General features: G+C 38.4%; 1 long non-coding RNA gene across 1 annotated transcript; it reads right to left on the bottom strand.

The window, feature by feature from the left end:
- Window positions 1-2084: 2084 nt before the first annotated feature.
- LOC134477170 (uncharacterized) lies at window positions 2085-8277 on the bottom strand. The gene is made up of 3 exons (XR_010049081.1): window positions 7976-8277; window positions 7741-7822; window positions 2085-2219 (listed from the first exon to the last, which is right to left on the bottom strand). It is a non-coding gene; the product is annotated as an uncharacterized LOC134477170 (long non-coding RNA).
- Between the last annotated feature and the right edge of the window lie 249 nt (window positions 8278-8526).

Genomic DNA, 8526 nt, shown 5'->3' on the forward strand with positions numbered 1-8526 from the left:
TGTGACTAACACAAAGATACTAAAATTTGATAAACACATACACATATGTCTCCTGCTTCTCATATTCAAATGTATTTATATACTTGTAACCACATGGAATAGCCCCTCTGCACCCATCCACACACTGCATCTTCCATAAGGAAAGCAAGCACCCTTACATCCCTTCTACCCTCCAGAAAGCATGCTAAATGCCTTATGCATTATCTTATTAGCCTCCCAACAGAGATATGAGACAAATAAATGATCACACCCATTTCATAAATGGAGAAATTGAGACTAAGTTTAAATGACTTGCTTAAAGTCTCACACCTAGTAAGTAGTGCAAGTCTTTCTGGATTTAAATGCTCACCTTTAATCACCATGGTACACTGCTCCTCCCATATCTAATTGGTTTTAATGATAAAAACACAGAGATACTGCTTACCCAACAAAAGAGGCAGTAAAGAGTTGAGTGTGAGACAATGTAATGTGAGAATGACACAGAAGGTGTAGGTATATACTAAGTGGGAAAAGAAGTGAGTGATAAACACTTAAGGAACAATACTGAGTGAAAAATAAGACTAAGATAAATATTTCCTTTCTCAAAGTGACACATTCTTTCCATTATCTGCTGCTCAGTTCATTTCATGTAAATTCTACGGATAACATGAACTCAGTTGCGTAGCTCAAACCAGCTTGGCTGCAAGAACCCTGCTTAGGACTCTGCCAGCCAGAAATCATCCTGCCAGGAGGAGCAAGGCAGTACATGCTGCAGCCTGCCAGGTGCAGCTGCTGTAATCTAGCAGCAGATTTAGCATTTCCTGTAGAGGCTTTCTGAAAAGTTCCCAGCTTGTTTGTATATGACCAGCTTATGTTTCCATGATGCCTTGAACCATGGCTTTTAAGGGGTCATTTCATTGTGTAAACATTGTTCTAACTCTATAGGGAATCCTCTATACCCACAGCCATGCTTATGGAAATAGTGACATTTGATTTTTAAGTGGAAAATATATTGTTTAGTTTTAGCTTACAGAAAAGACTTTTCTAAGCAGTGTTTGATGCAGTGTTCATCCATTTATTGAGGAGATGAACACAAGGACACAAGGTGATGAGATGAGGCTTTCGAAGTCTCAGGAAACATGAGAGGTTTTTGTAAGAACGAGCCAGGAATTCCATGTGCACTGTCCACGCACAATATTAGCTGTTCCCATCTTGCCTGTGTCAAGCAGAAATAGTGATGGAGTGTCTTTGAGCTAGGAATTGGTTCCTGAGGGCCTCATACCGATGTGTTATATAAACTTGGGGAAATGGCTTCAGAGTGACTACACGTGTGGTTCCTTTTTATGACGTCAATTGGAGAGTTGATTCAACATTACTGAACCTTGAATTTTTGGCTCAATAATTTCTTAAAAATTCATACGATACAACACTTTCTCAAGCTTAGCTTCATGTATTTGTTACTTAAGCTTCTATAACAAATGAGTTTATACTTTTAAAAATTTGATCTTCTTACCTAGTGTGTTAATACACTCAGATGTTACGTTTCATCTTTTATCAGTAACTTTGCCTGACGGCTTTCCGTATAGTCAATGAATATTATGTTATTTAACACCAGCATATTTTCTCTGTTTGCTCTGTTCCTTGCTGTCTCCATTACTGGCCCTGCATGCATCACAAGGGGCAATTTTGCCTGTTTAATTCACTGCTAAATCCTAAGCACCTACAATCATGCCTGGCTCACTTAGGTTTTCAGTAAACAGATTTCACATGAACAAATAGGGATTATTCTAAGGGGTTTATAGATATATCTTTTTGAATCATTTTATCCTCCCGTAAAGCACATTATGATGCTATTTACATTTCCATGATAAGGAAAATAAGGCTTTGAAAATTTAAATAAATTTCTCAAGGCCATATGGCAGATAAATTACCAAACATGGGTTCAATCATAGGGTCCTGTCTCCAAACACTGTGTTCTTAAACTCTTGTTTGTGTTTTTCACCTGAACAATTATACATGATTAAAACATTTTACCCTCCTCTGGATACAGGAATTTTCAAGGAGAAGACAGCAGGTATGGTCCCTAGAATTCAGGTGTACCTGTTATTAGATCAACTCATACTTTGATAGAGTCGCTGGGATGCATTACTTTCTATGCCATTTGGTCTGACAGTCAGAAGCTGGGACAGAGGTCGTCTTGGGGAGTTTCTCCTTTGTTCATCTGACAGATAGTAAAGCACCTGTGTAGAAGAAACAACCAGGCCTTTTGTGAACCTTTAAGCAATCAGTCACAGCTTTATCTCTCAATTTCTTCCTCTGCCTGGGTGTGTCTTACGTTCTTGAAAATGTACAGGTTCGAACAGGGTGTGTTTGTGGTTTGGATTTAAAGGGGAAGGAGAAAAAAGAAAGGTTGAAAGGCTGAAGAAGAAACAAGGTAAATAAAGCTTCTGAGTGTCTACAACAGTGAGAAGAAATTAAAAAAATAAAATCCTAAAAATAAATACAAGGTCACTATCCCTTTTTTGAAATGCTTGGGACCAGATGTATTTTATATTTTTTAAAGTTTAAAAATATTTGTATGTATATAATGAAATATTTTAGGGATAGGACCCGAGTCTAAACATGAAATCCATTTATGTTTCATAAACACTTTAAACACATAGCCTAAAGGTAATCTTATCCAATATTTTTAGCACACCTGCATTTTGACTGTGATCTGTCACATGGGATCAGTTGCATAATTTTCCGCTTGCAGTATCATGTGAACACTCACGATGTTTCAGATTTTGGAGCATTTTGGATTTTGAGGTTTTTGGATGAGGGATGTTCCACCTGTACTAAAACTGACGTACCTGCAAAAAAGTTATTCTCCTTAAAGAGGAGAAAAGCTCATCCATCATAAGGGACATTCAGGTCTTTCTAGAACTCAGGGGTTCTGGGCTTTCTGCCAGACATTTGTGCGATGGAGATTTGCCCATGACACTGCTGGTCCTTCTAATCTATTCTTTGATCTTTTGCTTGTGGTTTTGAATCTCTTGTAGGACGGGAGTGCTAGATCCCTGAGTCCAAAGACTGACAGTGTGATACTGGTCTGGTTCATAGCTTGTCACAAAGTGCGGTGGCACAGCAGGAGATGAGCAGCCGGAAGACAGCAAAGCTCCATCTAGATTTATAGCCATTCCACATCGCTCAAATTACCCTCTGTCCTTGGCCTTTCCTCAGATCAGCAGGGAAAGATTCTCATGGGAGTGGGAATGCTACTGCGAACTGGCCAGGCAAAGAATCTAGTTGGAGCACTGTTTATAAGAATCTAATGCTGAAAACACACCATTCCAAACCCTCCACCCCACCCCATTCCATGGAAAAATTGTCTTCCACCAACTTTGTTCCTGGTACCAAAAAGTTTGTGAACTGCTGCTACAGGGGTATTTCTGAGATGATACAGCTATATCAAGACACATTTTATGAGTTATGATTAAATAATGATGTATATAACCACTAACGTCCATGCTTTTGCTGATCAGAAATAAGTTTGCTGTTGGCCTAAGATTTTTGTTGGAAAACATTAAACATGATTCTCCAATTAAAAATTGATGCCTAGCACCTTGATCCTCTCTTTGGAGGCCAAGACTTTAGCTTCACTATTATCTGTGACCTTTATTCAACCTAAACTAAATATTGAAAAAAAATTGAGAACAATGATCTTAAACTGGGGTGTATAAATGTGTGAGTGGGCTTTCTTTGATAGGGGCTTTCTTTGCTTACCTTCAGAGACTTGCATGTTTTGCAGGTTGTGTGGTACAGTATTGTGACTGTCAACAGTGCTACCCATTAGGTGGGAAGCTTTTAAAACTTACTTACTTTTGGGCTTCTTTCAAACAAATCGAATCAGAATCTCTAGCAGGAACCTTGTGAAAGTCTCCCAGGCAACTGTAACATGCAACTAGAGCTGAGAGCTAGAGTAAGATAAGGACAGAAAACTGCGGAGTCTGACAGCCTTGTGTTTTCTTCCTGGATGTGTTTGTGTTAGGTGACACCTGGAGAGCTCTCTGCAGCTTTCTAAACTTACGTTTTTGTAAAATGGAGGCAGTGTGCTTTCATCAGAGGATTATTTTAAACATAAAATGAGAGTGTATGTGACACAGCTAGCATGATATCTAGCATATAATTGGTGTTTAATAAATTAGAGTTATTATCACTATCATCATCATTATTAGGCTTGGAAAACATCAGCACTTCTTTATGTAAACACTGCGTAGTAATAGAGAGGAGCAGACACTCACTAGAGACCACTGAACCATCTGCCCATCTGCTCTCTGTCAGATGGAAGGTTGTACTACGAATATCTCTACTTGAACCGCAGTTTTGCAGTGACTGAAGCTATTCCAATAGGTTTCTAATAATGGCTAATGAAATCACAATGTTAAGACTCTTCTTCCATTTTTTAGATTTATTCATTTTAATTTTGAGCCTACTACTCTATTTCATCTTTCCAATATGTTGAAAACTTTTAAGAATCTTTATTATTCTACTGTGCCTTTCTCTTCACCTCCCTTTGGCAAGATCAAAAATTAATTTTTTTCAGTGTGGCTTTCAAGATAAATAAGAAACTTTTCTGTGTTCTTGTCTTCAAATCAGAATTGACTCTCAAATGCACTGACATAGTTTCTATCCCCTTTTATGTAAACCAGTCATTTCATTTGTTAGAGTTGAAGACTGAACTAAAAGTTATTTGTAAAGCTGGTAATAACTCAAACTACTCACTGGCAATACATTTTGCATGGCATAAATGCCCGTATAGCTGTTGAATTTAGAGATAATGAACTGTTGGCAAAGAGAAGGAAGGTAATTTTCCAACACTGATTTGTTTACATACAAATTCTAAAGAAATGTTAGTAAAAAGTGCTGATACTCATTGTTCACATTCTTAAAAGGCAGATATACTATGACTCTAATAGGTGACTTTAATAGCTCTATACAAGCTGTATATCTTGGAATCATTTGTAACTTGTGTCCAATAAACCCAGTGACATTGTAATGTCAACCTTGGGGGCCACCCCTGAAATCCCTTTTTAGTTTCCTAAATTATCAGCTTGGTTCCAACCTACATTACTCTTTGTCGCCTCATCTTTTATCTGTAGCTGCCAATATATCTCACATAATGAATCAAGGAACTCTCTTGGCCTTCTCATTCCCATTCACAAACCTTTAACAACTCTTTGCAATTCTAATAAAGTACAAATCATGTGGGACAAATAGAAAAGATTTAATTTACTTGAATTTGAAGGCACACAGATCTAAGTTTGGATCTTGGCTCTGTGGTTTTTAACTGTGTGTGTGTGTGTGTGTGTGTGTGTGTGTGTGTGTGTGTGTGAGTACTAGTATTTTTCTTCTCCAAACCTGTTTTGCCATCAGTAAAATAAGGACACAAATAAGTCTCTTAGAGTTCAAATAAGCATTAAATGCCATAACTTGTGCAATTCACCTCACAGAGCAACTGGCTTCAAGTGAAAGCTCAATTAACGTTGGTCACCTTCTCCAAACTTCTCACTCTAGACCTGACCTACCTTTCCTCTTTCATCTCTTTCTATGTCCCTGTGATGCCCACTTGTCCCAGGCACATTTTATCTCCCTTCTGTGTCTGCCATCACTGTATGTCTGTCTTTTCTTCTCTTGCTTCTGTGGTTTTATTCATCCATACATTCATGTGGTTCTCTTTGCTATAAATATTTTTTGTATTAATTTCTAACTAGCTCTTCTCTTACATTTTCCAGAGGGGCCCACATGAAATTAATTTCTTACTCCTTTTTGTCATACCTTCTCCATGATCTTTGATCCTGCCTGTAACTCCATCCCATGTAAGTGTATCTAACTCGTTTACCTTATTACGAGCCAGTGATGGGCAGGGACTTAGCCTTATCTTGCTATGGGTCTGCTTCCCCATCACACCTTCCTGAGTGCACAGCTGGATTTTTTAATGTAAAATAATTAAAAAGCAAATATTGCATGTTATTTTACAAAGTCATTACATTGTTAATACATAAAACAGACATATGTAAGATGATATATTATTATTGAATACATTACCAGAAAAATTAATTAACTTTATTAAGCTTAACTAAATTTTCAGAGTAATAATAAAAATTATTAGCCAGGCATGGAGGTGCACACCTGTGATCCCTAGTATTGCACAGGTACACACAAAAATTATCATGTCTTGGAAGTTATTTATAAACCCTTAGCAAGTCCTGAGGACTCAGAGTACCCGTCAAAAGCTCATAACTTTTTGTAATCACTGATGTATGCTAAGACTAAGGCAATAGGATGAAAACAATAGGCAATCACTGAAACGCAGGGTAAAGAGTCCACAGCTCAGAATATGGTAAATTCAATCACACTTATTCTAGCCTGCAGGGGCCTGGAGGACAATCTTGTTTTCATTCTCAATTTTCAAATTGGCCAGCAAAGGAACAGATTAAACAGAGTCCTGAATTTTGAGCTTAACACAAACCAATTCTCTACCTGCCTCTGTAGCTTGCATTATGCATGCCTTTTTCATACTTTTTAATATATTTTTCATGTGCAATAAATAGATCTATGCAAACGTTGTATGCTTACTATATATCATGTTTCTCTGCCATATTTTAATTCTTTAATAATGACTTTTGGTTTCTTCATTTAAAAGTAAAAATACTGAAAACATAAGTGTGTGTTGTTTATGTAATCACAAGGGTTTTTGATTTATTCCTGTTTTCCTTTATACCTAGCTGATAAAGTGACCAGCTTGCCTGTTTACCAAGAAGTGAAGGTTTTCCTAGGATATGGGATTTTTAGTGTGAAAATGGGGACAGTAGCTGGAAAACCAGAAAAGTTAGTACCAAGCGAAATGATTTTCCAACCCTTCAAGGAGGAGTGGAGAGGACACTATTCTTTTCCACAAGGTGCTAGCAATCTGCTTTAGGAAGCTGGACATAGGAGACCAAATTCAAACAGTTTAAGAGAAAAAGAAAGAAATATAACTTAAATGTGTGTGCTGCAGAACATATGGGATGCAATGTCTTATAACTGCCAAAACTAGAAGCAGAGGAAGAGAATGAGGAAAAAACTTCCTTGCAAAAATGAGCCTCTGGTAGGAATGCTCAGACAGGAAGAAAGGTTAGAAACTCAGGACAGAGAGGGGGGAAGCCCAAGAGCAATAGCTGAGAACAAAGCAATGAGAAATCAGCAGTTTGTTATGCGGCTGCCGGGAGCAGGCCGGGGAGCTGTTGAAATGTATGCTGCAGATACAAAATGCAATAAAGTCTGACAAGCATGCAGTTGGGCGTAACTTTGGTCTTCCTAACATTTGTTTGAATAATTGAGCAGTGGCTACAATTAAGATCTACAGTTGATTGTTCAGATTCCTCAGAAGGAGAAATTATCCTGCTCATGGAATAAACCAACATGTGTTACTAATGTTCATGCATGTTTGAACGGTGCGGCTGTTCGGGAGCGAGTCTGAGAGACAGCATCTACCCTGAAATGTTTTTTGAGCTAAAATGCAGCACAGCAAACCCAAAGTGATGGAGTAAAGAAGTTTCAGCACAGAAAACAAATAGTTGCTCTTGGAAAAGAGAGTTTGCCCTTTATTTGATATTGGCAGCACCAAATGTGTGGCTTACAGAAAGCATTCTTGCCATTTGTTTTATGGCTTCTCTGCAAGTTATTTGCCTCTTATTTTAAGCAGCCGCATTATTTTTAAATCCTTCTCAATTAACATACCTTCTGTATCATCATCGAGGCACTGAAATGGAGGAGTAAGTTACATGGAATGACATTCCATCTTTCCTGAAGAACAATTTTCCTGTCAAAAATTCAAGAGGAAGAATGTGAGGTTGCCCCCCCCCCCGGGCCCCCCTTCATTTGTTGCCAGTCTCTTTAAAATTCAAAGGAATTGCTTTTTCTGGGACTGGTTTTGCTTTAATATGAACTCTAAAATATTCCATTTTCTTCTTACCATTCCTTCTCTCTCCTCAAAAGCAAACCCTTGGACAAAAAGAGAAAGAGAATTCAGTTTCCCAGAGCAAACAGGCCCTGCTGGACTCAGCCTCCTGCCTGTAGGAGGCCCATCCCCTTCAGAGGGAAATCAGAACCTTGGGCCAAATAGGGAAAGAAAAAAGAGCAGCTGTTAAAACATTTAGTCTGTTTTCCTTCTCCACCCCCGCCGGTCCCTTGCTTCCCAGCCCCCTTTTCCACGTGATCGGGACCCTCCTGGTGGACCAAACCCGGGGGCAGGCGCTTTCCAGGCTCACATCCCCACCACCACCATACTCTGCTCCGTGCTCTCCTTACCACATTCCTGGAGGATACTGGGAAGATTGATTAGATGATTTTTTTCTGGCATCTATTTGCTGAGCCTGCAGCCACAGCTTGGATTAATTAGGGAATCAGAGCGTTTCTTTATGTAGGTCACATCAGGTTTTGATTCTAGATCTCATATAGCTATAACCTTTCTAAAAAGTCAGAAATACATGTACAATTAACTTTTTTTAAAATTCTGTATTTCTC

This window comes from Cavia porcellus, unplaced genomic scaffold (assembly GCF_034190915.1).
Source record: "Cavia porcellus strain 051 isolate PalLab524CR breed Dunkin Hartley unplaced genomic scaffold, mCavPor4.1 scaffold_8, whole genome shotgun sequence".
NCBI lineage: Eukaryota > Metazoa > Chordata > Mammalia > Rodentia > Caviidae > Cavia > Cavia porcellus.